The sequence below is a fragment of the Pantherophis guttatus genome, chromosome 9, assembly GCF_059756535.1.
Source record: "Pantherophis guttatus breed Tessera chromosome 9, ASM5975653v1, whole genome shotgun sequence".
NCBI lineage: Eukaryota > Metazoa > Chordata > Lepidosauria > Squamata > Colubridae > Pantherophis > Pantherophis guttatus.
Window position 1 is genome coordinate 2,781,299 of NC_142071.1, and position 12,922 is coordinate 2,794,220.

Here is a 12,922-nt window from a genome sequence, read left to right on the forward strand (position 1 = left end):
CTACAAGGTAACTTTTACTTGTTCTAAAAACTGAAACTGAAAGCATTTCAGAACTGGTTCTTTTAAACAGCAATTATCAGTCCTTTCTTCTTCTCCTCCCCCACCGCCCCAACAACTCTGAACTTTTGGCAGCCACATGCCATTTACACCAGGGAGGCAAACCCCTTCCAAAAGAAATGCTTATACTTATACATTTATATGTTATGTTCATGCTTATACTAGTTTTCTCATACATGCTTGACAAACTAAATAAATAAATAAAATAAATAATAAAATAAAATACCCACCACTCTTTCTTACCCCACAGGCCAAAAAACAAGAGAGTCGCTTTTGCAAGGCAAGACTGTCATAGCAAACATGACATATTGACTGTTTTCCCCAAAATAAGACATTATCCCCTGATAATAAGCCCAATCGAGCTTTTTGAGCGCATGGCAATACGAGCAAGTGCTTATTTCAGGATTAAAACATATATATGACAGGGTCTTATTTTTGGGGAAATACAATAACCATCCATCCATCCATCTACCCTGTTTCCCCCAAAATAAGACATCTCCTGATAATAAGCCCAATTGGGCTTTTGAACGCATAGCAATAAGGCTAAGTGCTTATTTCATGGTTAAAAAAAGACAGGGACTTATTTTCGGGGAAACACGGGTATCTATTTTATAACATGAACGGATAGGGATGGTTATATTCTTTCAAACACAGGCAAATCAATTGGGGGAAACGGACACACAACTGATGGGCAAATTTTCTCAACTCCCCTCCCGGATTTTAAAAAAAATCGGGGGGGTGGGGGTGGGGAAACATGGGTATCTATTTTATAACATGAACAGATAGGGATGGTTATATTCTTTCAAAGACACACCAATCAATGGGGGGGGGAGGGGAAAAACAACTGATGGGCAAACTTTCTCAACTCCCCTCCCGGATTTTTTAAAAAATCAGGGGAAACACGGGTATCTTATTTTATAACATGAACGGATAGGGATGGTCATATTCTTTCAAACACAGGCAAATCAATTGGGGGGGGGACGGATAAACAACTGATGGGCAAACTTTCTCAACTCCCCATCCCTGATTTAAAAAAAAAAACACACACACACACACACAAAAAAGAGGGTGGAGAAATTAAAGAGAGATCAAAGAGAAGCGCAAAACTGGGGAGCCCTTGATGGGCATCGTCGCTGGCCAAGGTTGGCTTGGGTGGAGAAAGAGAGAGAGAGAGAGAAAGAGAGAAAGAGAGAGAAAGAGAGAGAAAGAGAGAGAAAGAGAGAGAAAGAGAGAGAGAAAGGGAAAGAGAGACAGAGAGAGAAAAAGGGAGAAAGAGAGAGAAAAAGGGAAAGAGAGAGAAAGAGAGAAAGAGAGAGAAAGAGAGAGAGAGACAGAGAGAAAAAGAGAAAAGGGAGAGAGAGAGAGAGAGGAGAGAGAGAAAAAAAGAGAGAAAGAAAGAGAAAAAGAGAGAGAGAAAGGGAAAGAGAGACAGAGAGAAAAAGAGAGGGAGAGAGAAAAAGAGAAAGAGAGAAAGAAAGAAAAAGAGAGAGAAAGAGAGAGAGAGAGAGAAAGAAAGAGAGAAAAAGAGAGAGAGAGAAAGAGAAAAAGGGAGAGAAAAAGGGAGAGAGAGAGAGAGAAAGAGAGAGAAAGAGGGAAAAAGGGAGAGAGAGAGAGAAAGAAAAAGAGAGAGAGAGAGAGAGAGAGAGAGAGAGAGAGAGAGAGAGAAAGAGAAGCCCGGGAGGCTCTTCTCTCTGTGGGGAAAGGAACTTTCCCTGGGAAACTTTCCCATCCTCTCTTTTGACGACCGCCCGGAGCGGCTCCCGGTGGCGGGACGGGGAATCCGGACCTCCTTCGCCTCTTCAACCAAGCGCCCCCATCTCTCTCTCAGGAGGGGGAAAAGCCTTTCAAGATGCCCCGGCTGAGAGAGAGAGACAGAGAGAGGAGAGAGAAAGGCCCCAAAAATAAAAGGGGGGGAAAAAAAGGGGGGGCGGTTTTGGAGAAGCGGCCAGGCAGGGGAAGCCGAAGCGGGAGGGCCGCGGCCCAGAGGCGGCGCCTCAGCTCTTCTCCCACCGCCGCCGTCGCTTCCCCGGAGGTTTTTATTTTATTTTATATATATATATATATATTTTTCCCCGGCTGGGAAAAGGCGGCCCGCGCGAGCCCCCGCCCCCGGGCTGAGGCCTAACCCGCGACGTCGGCCCGAGCGCGGCCTGCCAGATTCGGGCGCCCCGGAGGCCGTGAGGAGAAGAAGGAGCGAGGAGGCCCAAGCGCGGCTGGGCTCGGGGCGAAGGAGGCCGCTTGCACCTGCCGCGCGGGGGGACGTCGCGAGGGCCCCCGCGGAAAAGGCCTGAGGGGGGGAAAGAAGAAGCCCGCGCGGGGGGCCTTTCTCTCTCTCTCTCTCTCGCCGCCGGCTCTGAGGCGATTTTCGGCCTGACTCTCCCCGGAGCCCTTCCCCGCTTTTTTTTCTTCCCCCCCCCTCTTCCCGCCGCTTCTTCGCCTCCGCCCGGGGCCGTCCGAAGCCCCGCGGCGGCTCCCGAGCCTTACCGGGGCCTAGGAGAGGCGGAGCCCAGGCGCCTCAGGCCAGACGGCAACGAAGACCCAAACTGACACGGCGGCCATCTTGGGTCCGTAGCGCTGCGGAGGGCGGAGAGGCCCTATGGCAGCGGAACAGCCTGGGCGGAGGGGGAGGAGCCGGCCGCGGGGGAGGGGTGTGGGAACAGCCTCTCCGACACACACACACAGAGAGAGGGAGGGAGAGAGAGAGGAGGGGGAAAGAGCGGCACGGAACTGCGAGCAGGAGGAGGAGGAGGGAGGGGCGGCGGGTTGAGGGAGCAGCCACGCTCTCCGTCTATGTATGTGTGTGTGTGTGTGGTTTGGAAACGGAGGGAGGGAGGGAGTGCGCGGTTCTGCGCAGGCGCGGAGCTCCCGCTAGGCAATCCGCGCAAGCTTTGAAGGATGGGAGGGGGGGGAAAGGCTGTGGATCGCTCCTTGCGCGTTTACTCCGGAGTAAGCCGCGGGGCGAGGGAAGCTGACAGCAAGGTGGTGGGAATGGGGGGTGGGGGTGGGGGTTGCGCAGCGGCCTTCTCTTTCACCTGCGCGATTTTACCCCCTGCGATCCAAAGGAGCGCAATCCTGAAGCCAAGCCAGACGCGCATCGGCCAACCGGTGTTTGCGCGGGCTTTTAGGGTAGTCAGTTCGAGGCGTGCTTGCCCCTCCCCTCCGTGTTAAGAGGGCATCCCTAGCTTTGCAAGCGCCCCGCGATCCTATGCTTTTCTTGGCTCCTCCTTGGCCTCTACTCGAGAGTAAATCGCTCCCGACTTCCCCACGGACTTTACACGCAGGAGTAAGCAACGTTTCCCCTCTTCACCGGATCTCTTGCATCTTCCAGTAGGGTTAAAATTTACCTACATCAGACTCGGTTTCAGGAGCAGGGTTTTTTTTGCAGGTAGTCCTCGACTTACAACCGTTCGGTTAGTGACCGGTCCAAAGCCACCGCGGGGCTGAAAAAGGTGACTTGCGACCGTTTTTTTTTTCATAGTTACGACCTTTGCGAGCGTCGTCATGGTCGTCCCGAAGGTGCTTTTTTTCAGGAGGCAACTGGACTTTCCTAGGTTTTTCTATTCTATATTCTGTTCTATTCTATTCTATTCTATTCTATTCTATTCTATTCCATTCCATTCCATTCCATTCCATTCCATTCCATATTTTCTATTCTATTCTATTCTATTCTATTCCTGTTCCTATTCTATTCTATTCTTCTGAGAAAAAAAAGATACAGATACAGATTAACAGAGTTGGGAGGGATCTCTGAGGTCATCTAGTCCAACCCCACAGCCCAAGCAGGAGACCCTTCACCATTTCCGACAGAGGGCAGTCCAGTCTCTTCTGGAAAGCCTCCAGTGATGAAGCTCCCACAACTTCTGAAGGCAACTTCTGTTGATTGTTCTCACTGTCAGAAAATTCCTTATTTCTAGGTTGAATCTCTCCTTGGTCAGTTTTCATCCATTATTCCTTGTCTGGCTTTCAGGTGCCTTGGAAAATAGCTTGACCCCCTTCCTCCTCTCTGTGGCAGCCCCCCAAATATTGGAAGATGCTCTCCTGTCTCCCCTGGTCCTTCTCTTCACTAGACTGGCCATGCCCCGTTCCTGCAACCGTTCATTGTATGTTGTAGTCCCCTAATGACCACGGAGACGTCTTCGGACAGCGCTGGCTCTTCGGCTTTGAAACGGAGATGAGCACCGCCCCCTAGAGTCGGGAACGACTAGCACATATGTGCGACGGGAACCTTTACCTTTATGTACCAGTCCAAAGAAAGGGGAGCATTAAAGAATTAAACCGAAGCTTTAAAATTCGCCTGTTTGAGCTGGGAAAATATCACGCTTTTAGCACACAAAATCAAATAACGGTAGCACAGGAATTTCAAAACCAGAGAATTCTGGATGCCTGGAACAAAATCAAAAGAGACTTCGTTTGTAGAGGACTGTATTACGTTTGCCATCTTCAACATGAATGGGCAGGCTGGCTCTTTAAAGTATAATATTCTTGGGGAACGTGGCTTAACAAGAATTTTTTTCTCTGGCTGAATTCCTCCCCACCCATTCTTGGACCGGCAGAAAACTAGACCAGCCTGAATTTTTTCCTTGCCAGCCCACGTCCAGCCCTTCCTTCCTCCATTCCCAGGGACTGCCTTGACTATTTTCCAAACCCTGGATGCCAAAGGCAAGCAGATTTCTACACCATTCGAGGTTGTTCTTGGTCAGAAGCAGAAAAGATTAACATCACCAACAACAAAAAATTTATTATGGCAGAAAGTACCACATATACCTGAGTTATAATAAAAAAATGGTACAAATAATATTTATTTATTTATTTATTTATTTAATTTGATTTATATGCCGCCCTTCTCCGAAGACTCAGGGCGGCTTACAATGTGCTCAGCAATAGCCTTCATCCTTTTGTATATTTATACAAAGTCAGCTTATTGCCCCCACAAACTGGGTCCTCATTTCACCTACCTTAGAAAGGATGGAAGGCTGAGTCAGCCTTGAGCCTTGGCGAGATTCGAACCCTGCAGTAATTGCAGGCAGCTGGTCTTAATAAGCTTAATAACAGGGTGCCTTAAGCCCCTGTACTACCAAGGCTCTTTTTATATATATATATATATATATATCAGGGGTCCCCAACCTTGGCAACTTTAAGACTTGTGGACTTCAACTCCCAGAATTCCTCAGCCAGCATACCTGAGTTATAATAAATCGATCGCCTGAGTGCTAGAGATGTGGCTACAAGCAGGGAACATTCTACCACATGTGGTGGACCTGCCCCAAGGCTGGAAAATATTGGTGTAAGATAAGAAAATGGTTCGAAGAGATAATTGATCAGAGGATAGAATTGAAGCCGGAATTATTTCTTTTGGGTATTTTTGATGGGAAAATGGGTAAAAAAAAACTACAAAATGTTACATATATTAACGGCAAGCAGAATCGTCTTCGCACCGAATTGGAAACAGGCTGATACTCCTCCAGATCAAATGATAATAAGGAAAATTTACGAATTTACGGCCGAAGAGGTTGTAGAAAAAAAAAAATGCCTTTAAAAGCCTCTGACGATCCCAGCTGAGTTGCCTGATCGTCAGAGGCTTTTTTTTTTTTAAAGCAAACAAAAAATAAATTGTTTTATTCTTTAGCCTATCCCTGAAGTCATTCCCACCAACGGCCATCCATTGCTTCGTTGTATTACTTTATGGAACAAGCAAACCTTAAATCTTCTTAATTTCCCACTTAGCAGTTAGACGCTGCAAACACTGCCAAGCGAGAGAAGGCTAGGAAAATTTCTTGGAGTGTGCCGTTCGAGCAGTCATCTGGAATGCGGCCATTCAGGTTACGGTAAACCACCTTTTGAGACGATGCCAGCTACTTCTCCGCGAAAGGCTGAGCTGAACTTTAATTCCGGATTAGGTGTCCTACAATAAGTCAAAAACGATCTTACTTCTTTTATAGACACGTCCACTTGACTCCTTACAGTAGGCTAAAAAGTACTGTCGTTTGTACAGGGAGTCCTTGGCTTACAGCCATTTGTTTGGTGCAGTGGTGAAATCCAATTTTTTTTACTACCGGTTTCTGTGGGCGTGGCTTGGTGGGCGTGACAGGGGAAGGATACTGCAAAATCTCCATTCCCATCCTACTCCTGGGGGAAGGACACTGCAAAATCCCCATTCCCTCCCCACTCCTGGGGGAAGGATACTGCAAAATCACCATTCCCTCCCGACTCCTGGGGGTAGGATACTGCAAAATCTCCATTCCCACCTCACTCCTGAGGGAAGGATATTGCAAAATCCCCATTCCCTCCCCTCTCCTGGGGGAAGGATACTGCAAAATCTCCATTCCCACCCCACTCCAGGGGAAGGATACTGCAGAATCCCCCTTCTCACCCCACTCCAGGGGAAGGATACTGCAAAATCTCCATTTCCTCCCCATTCCTGGGGGAAGGATACTGCAAAATCCCCATTCCCTCCCGACTCCTGGGGGTAGGATACTGCAAAATCTCCATTCCCACCTCACTCCTGAGGGAAGGATATTGCAAAATCCCCATTCCCTCCCCTCTCCTGGGGGAAGGATACTGCAAAATCTCCATTCCCACCCCACTCCAGGGGAAGGATACTGCAGAATCCCCCTTCTCACCCCACTCCAGGGGAAGGATACTGCAAAATCTCCATTTCCTCCCCATTCCTGGGGGAAGGATACTGCAAAATCCCCATTCCCTCCCGACTCCTGGGGGTAGGATACTGCAAAATCTCCATTCCCACCTCACTCCTGAGGGAAGGATATTGCAAAATCCCCATTCCCTCCCCTCTCCTGGGGGAAGGATACTGCAAAATCTCCATTCCCACCCCACTCCAGGGGAAGGATACTGCAGAATCCCCCTTCTCACCCCACTCCAGGGGAAGGATACTGCAAAATCCCCATTCCCTCCCCACTCCTGGGGGAAGGATACTGCAAAATCCCCATTCCCTCCCGACTCCTGGGGGTAGGATACTGCAAAATCTCCATTCCCACCTCACTCCTGAGGGAAGGATATTGCAAAATCCCCATTCCCTCCCCTCTCCTGGGGGAAGGATACTGCAAAATCTCCATTCCCACCCCACTCCAGGGGAAGGATACTGCAGAATCCCCCTTCTCACCCCACTCCAGGGGAAGGATACTGCAAAATCTCCATTTCCTCCCCATTCCTGGGGGAAGGATACTGCAGAATCCCCATTCCCTCCCCACTCCAGGGGAAGGATACTGCAGAAACCCCATTCCCTCCCCACTCCTGGGGGAAGGCTACTGCAAAATCTCCATTCCCACCCCACTCCTGGGGGAAGGATGTTGCAAAATCCCCATTCCCACCCCACTCCTGGGGAAGGATACCGCAGAATCCCCATTCCCTCCCCACTCCTGGGGGAAGAATACTGCAAAATCCCCATTCCCTCCCCACTCCAGGGGAAGGATACTGCAAAATCCCCATTCCCTCCCCACTCCTTTGGGAAGGATACTGCAAAATCCCCATTCTCACCCCATTCCTGCGGGAAGGATACAGCAAAATCTCCATTCCCTCCTACTCTGGGGCCAGCCAGAAGTGTCATTTGCTGGTTGTCCGAACTACTCAACATTTCCGCTACCAGTTCTCCCGAACCTGCTGGATTTCACCCCTGGTTTAATGATTGAAGTGACAACAGCACTGAAAAATGGGACTTATGACTGTCGATGGAGATTCTCAGTCCTCCAGATCATGGTTTTTTTCAGGAGGCAACTGGACTTCCTCGGTTTTTCTTTGAAGACGTTTCGCTTCTCATCCAAGAAGCTTCTTCAGCTCTTCAAAGACAAACCAAGAAAGTCCAATTGGCTCCTGAAAAAAAAAGCACCTTTGGGGAAACAACCATGACGTGGAAGACTGAGAATCTCCAGAGACATTTGGCTATGCACAAGAGTTGAAGAAGCTTCTTGGATGAGAAGCGAAATGTCTTCAAAGAAAAACCAGAAAATCCAGCTGCCTCTTGAAAAAAAAGCACCAGTTTGGGGTAACTTATGACTGATTTTCACCCAAACCATTTCAGCATCTCCCTGGTCACGGGATGAAAATTCAGATGCTGGTCAACTTGTTTATGACCGTTTGCTGTGTTCCCGGGGAATCACTTGATCCCCTTTTGCGACCTCCCGACAACCAAAGTGAACGGGGAAGCCAGATTCACTTAACAACCGTGGTCTCACTCAACAACCGCACGGATTCCCTTAAACGCTGACCCCCCACCCACCCACCCTCAAATTTTCACCTCTAAGCCAGGCAGTTGTTAAGTGAGTTTTGCCCCCAAGGGGATTTGGGCATCCAAGGGATTTTTTTCCGAGATTCTCAGGTTCAGGATGGAGGTTCGGTACCCGGTCGGTCGCTGTGGCACGGCAAGAGTTAACTTAAATGGCAAGCTGCCACTTCAGGGCACCAGCTGCTCTTGCGTCCTCGGATTCCCAAGGCCCTGGGGATAGCTTAACCGTCTCATAAACTTGGTGGGTAGTGGAGGCCAAGCCTTGCATCATTAGCGTGGGGGGTGGGAGGTGGGGGGGTGGGGGGCAGGCAAGGGGCCTCTGTTGTAAGCACAAAGAAGTCCCTCCGTTCTGTTGTTTCGCGACCGTCTTGTCCCGGGGTCTGCGGGATCCTGTGATGGTTTAACCCGGTGGGACGAGAGAGGGTGGGGGGAAGCAAAAGTTGTTCCCGCTGCATCCTCCTTGGCTAATGATTTGAGGCCGGGAAGCTGCTGCCGAAGATTAAATTGAATTGTTCCCAGGCTTAATGGACGGCTGTCAGTCTTCCTTTATCTCTTTCGGTCGTGGAAGAAGCCACTTCTTTGATTGTTCCTGTTGCTCCTTGCTCCAACTCCTCTTGTCCCCCTGCCCTTCCCTCTTCTCCTCTCCCCTTCCCTTCCTCCTCTCCCCTGCCCTCCCTTTTCTCTTCTTCTCCTCCTGTTTTCTCCCTTATCTCCATTCTTCCTCTTTCCTTTCCCATTCCTTTCTTCCTCTTCCCTCCCCTTCCCCCTTTCCACCCTTCTTTCCTTCCTCTCCCCTCCCCTCCCCTTCCTTTCCCATTCCCTTCTTCCTCTTCCCTCCCCTTCCCTCCCTTCTTTCCTTCCTCTCCCCTTCCTTTCCCCTTCCTTTCTTCCTCTTCCCTCCTTCTCCTTCTTCTTTTCCTCACTCTTCCCTCCCTTTCCCTTTCCCATTCCCTTCTTCCTCTTCCCTCCCCTTCTTCTTCCTCTTTTCCTCCCTTCTTTCCCTCTCTCTCTCCTTTCCCCCTTTCCTTTCTCATTCCATTCTTCTTCCCTCCTTTTCCCCTTCCCCTTTTCCTTCCTTCTTTCCTTCCTCTCCCCTCCCCTTCCTTCTTCCTCTTCCCTTCTTCTTCCTCTTTTCCTCCCTTCTTTCCTTCCCCCTCCTCCCATTCCTTTCTCCTCTCCCTCTCTCCTTTCCTTCCCTCCTCTTCCACTGCTGTTTTCGTCTTCTCTTCTTCTCTTTCTTCCCCTCTCCTCTACGTGCCTTCCCCCCCCCTCCCCCGGAATTCAGCTACCTGTGATGCGACTCCTTTTTCCCTGGTCCAAAAGTGGACCTTGCCACGAGACGCAGAGACCATGGTGACCTGTCCAGGTAAGAGCCGTGACACACGCTGGAGGTCAGGCCCGAAGGACATGGATGCACAATCCACAGGCAAAGAGACCTCCAGCCCCTACGGACCAGCAACAGGGAAAGGCCATCGCAGAATTAGGAGCTGAACTAGACTCCTCCAAAGAGCCTTGGTAGTACAGTGGTCTAAGGCACCCTGTTATTAAGCTGGTTATTAAGACCAGCTGCCTGCAATTACTGCAGGTTCGAATCTCGCCAAGGCTCAAGGTTGACTCAGCCTTCCATCCTTTCTAAGGTGGGTGAAATGAGGACCCAGATTGTGGGGGCAATAAACTGACTTTGTATGAATATACAAAAGTATGAAGGCTATTGCTTAACGCATTGTAAGCCACCCTGAGTCTCCGGAGAAGAGCGGCATATAAATCAATTTTTTTTTAAAAAAGTCAGCTTTGGGGCTGGCTGGCTCAGACCCTCCCTCCCTCTCATTATAACCTTCCTTCCTTCCTTCCTTCCTTTCTTCCTTCCTTCCTTTCCTTCCTTCCTTCTTTTTCTTCCTTCCTTCCTTCCTTTCCTTCCTTTTCTTCCTTCCTTCTACTTTCTTTCTTCCTTCCTTTTCTTCCTTCCTTCTTTCCTTTCCTTCCTTCCTTTTCTTCTTTCCTTCCTTCCTTTTCTTCCTTCCTTCCTTTCCTTCCTTCCTTTCCTTCCTTCCTTCCTTTCCTTCCTTCCTTCCTTCCTTCCTTCTTTCCTTTCCGTCCTTCCTTTTCTTCCTTCCTTTCTTCCTTCCTTCCTTCCTTTTCTTCCTTCCATCCTTCCTTCCTACCTTTTCTTCCTTCCTTCCTTCGTTGTTTCCAGGGCGGCCCTGCAGGCCAGATCTAAGCCAGATCCAGCCCACGGGCTTTTGAGTTTGACACCCCTGGTCTAAAGCTTCCTTTACGGGGCCGCGCTCTTCTCTGAGAAACTATTAGGAGCAGGGTTATCCTCACTACTCATCGATTTCCTGGGCTTGCAAAAGACTCAGAGGCGGCCGATTTGTCAGGCAGCTTGCAATGCTAAATATTTCCCAGCCTGAAAACAATATCTTGAAATCTCCGCTGGTAATTAAGGCTTTTTTTCAAAAGCTCACTCAAAGAAAAAAAGAGAGAGCGCAGTTTTCATCCGCCTGCCAAAAAAGAGGGGGGGGCGGCTAACGGGACCTCCGGGAGAAGCTGTTACCTATAGGGAAAGGAGGTGCCACGAGAAGGCCATCTACCATCTGGCCTGATGTCCCAGGGGACCCATAACAACCCCTCCGAACTAGATTGTGGAGGGCGCTGGGATGGACGTTTCCCAGAAGGGCTGCTCCTCTCGGTCAATCTGGCCAGCCTTCCCTCTGGCTAACCAACGGGGGGCGGGGGGGGGGGTTAAAGCCAGCTAGACCTGCCCCCCCCCCTCCATTTTGTTCCTATTCTTCTCTTTTTCCAGGAGGGCCCACACAGTCAAAAAAAAAACTCAAAACGTTAACCATGACGCTGCGATCAGATCAGAGGTGGGTTCTCAGCAGGTTCTGACCAGTTCGGGAGAACCGGTAGCGGAAATTTTGAGTAGTTCGGAGAACCGGTAGTAAAAAAATTCTGACTGGCCCCGCCCCCATCTAATTCTCTGCCTCCCGAGTCCCAGCTGATTGGGAGGGAATGGGGATTTTGCAGTAACCTTCCCCTGGAGTGGGGTGGGAATGGAGATTTCACAGGATCCTTCCCCTGCCATGCCCACCAAGCCACACCCACAGAACCCGTAGTAAAAAATTTTAAAACCCACCACTGGATCAGCACCTACCATCTGGAACGAGCTCCCCCCAGAGATACGGAGGATCCCGGACCTGCGCACGTTTCGTCGTGCTCTCAAAACTTTTTTATTTCAGCAGGCTGGCCTGGCCTAACTCTCCTCTTTTAAATTTTTAATTTGTGATTGTATAAATTGGGTGTTTTAATCTGTGTTTCGGCCAAAATATTTAATAATTTTAAGGGATTTTTAATATTTGTATTATCTGTATTTTATCATGGCTGTTCACCGCCCTGAGTCCTTCGGGAGTAGGGCAGTATAGAAATTGGATTAATAAAATAATAATAATAATAAAATAATAATAATAAAAATAATAATAATAGATGTTGGGACTCTGGAAAGAGTGCAGAGAAAAGCAACAAAGATAATTAGGGGACTGGAGGCTAAAACATAGGAAGAACAGTTGCGGGAACTGGGTATGTCTAGTCTAAAGAAAAGAAGAATTGGGGTGACATGATAGCAGTGGCCCAATATTTGAGGGGCTGCCTCTTCTTTAAGAGGGGGTCCACCTATTCTCCAAAGCACCAGAAGGTAAGATAAGTAACAATGGATGGAAACTAATCCAGGAGAGAAGCAACCTGGAATTAAGGAGAAATTTCCTGACAGTCAGAACAATTAACCAGTGGAACTGCTTGCCACCAGAAGTTGTGAGAGCTCCATCACTGGAGGTTTTTAAGAAGAGACTGGCACATATGTGCAAGGGGAACCTTTACCTTTACCTTACAATTTTTTTAAAAAAACACTACATCATTTGAAAATAAAGGAATAATTTTAGTCGCTGGGCAAGAATACCATGACAGAAAGGAGCTGACGGAAAGCCGTGGCACATTCTCACTGCCTGTCTTACTTGACCACGGAAATTTTGGGTTTAATTGTGGTTGTAAGTTGAGGACTGCTCCCTGTATAGGCAGTCCTCGACTTACAACCGTTCCTTTAGTGACCATCCAGAGTTACAGCAGCACTGAGAAAAGTGACTTACGGCCATTTTTCACTCTTACGACCGTTGTTCGGCATCCCCATGGGTCCGTGATAAAGTCAGACACTTGGCAACTGACTGGTATTTATGACGGTTGCAGAATCCCAGCATCATGTGATCCCCTTTTACGACGTCTGTGAAGCCAAGTCAATGGGAAAGCGGAATTCGCTTAACGACCGGGTTACTCACTTAACAACGGCAGTGATTCACTTAACCACAGTGGCAAGAAAGGCCATAAAATGGGTCAAAACTCAATTAAGAACCCTTCTTGCTTGACCACAGAATTTGGGGAGGGGGCGTTCCATTGTGGTCGTAATTCGAGGACTCCCTCTCCTGACGCTGTTAACGGCTTAGGCAGGTTTAGCTCTGACCCACCCAAGACAGCTTGTGCAGTGGGAACGACGACCCCGCTAAGCAGCAACCTGTGCCCGTTTTCTCCTTCTGTACCCACTCGGTCGTAAACCGAGGATTAGAACAGGGCGCAAACGTC

General features: G+C 49.0%; 1 protein-coding gene and 1 long non-coding RNA gene across 3 annotated transcripts in view; both read right to left on the reverse strand.

Moving 5' to 3' along the window:
- Positions 1 to 2,846, reverse strand: part of KAT6A (lysine acetyltransferase 6A) — a 64,685-nt gene extending 61,839 nt beyond the window's left edge. The window contains exon 1 of one of the 2 annotated variants that reach the window (XM_034435192.3): positions 2,542 to 2,846. The gene's annotated coding sequence lies outside the window, so the exon portion shown is untranslated. The remainder of the gene's footprint in view (positions 1 to 2,541) is intronic. The other variant, XM_034435191.3, reaches the window with a different exon arrangement.
- A 2,875-nt stretch (positions 2,847 to 5,721) lies between these two features.
- On the reverse strand, positions 5,722 to 12,880 carry LOC148112456 (uncharacterized). Its single transcript, XR_015729386.1, has 2 exons — positions 12,436 to 12,880; positions 5,722 to 5,959 (listed from the first exon to the last, which is right to left on the reverse strand). It is a non-coding gene; the product is annotated as an uncharacterized LOC148112456 (long non-coding RNA).
- Between the last annotated feature and the right edge of the window lie 42 nt (positions 12,881 to 12,922).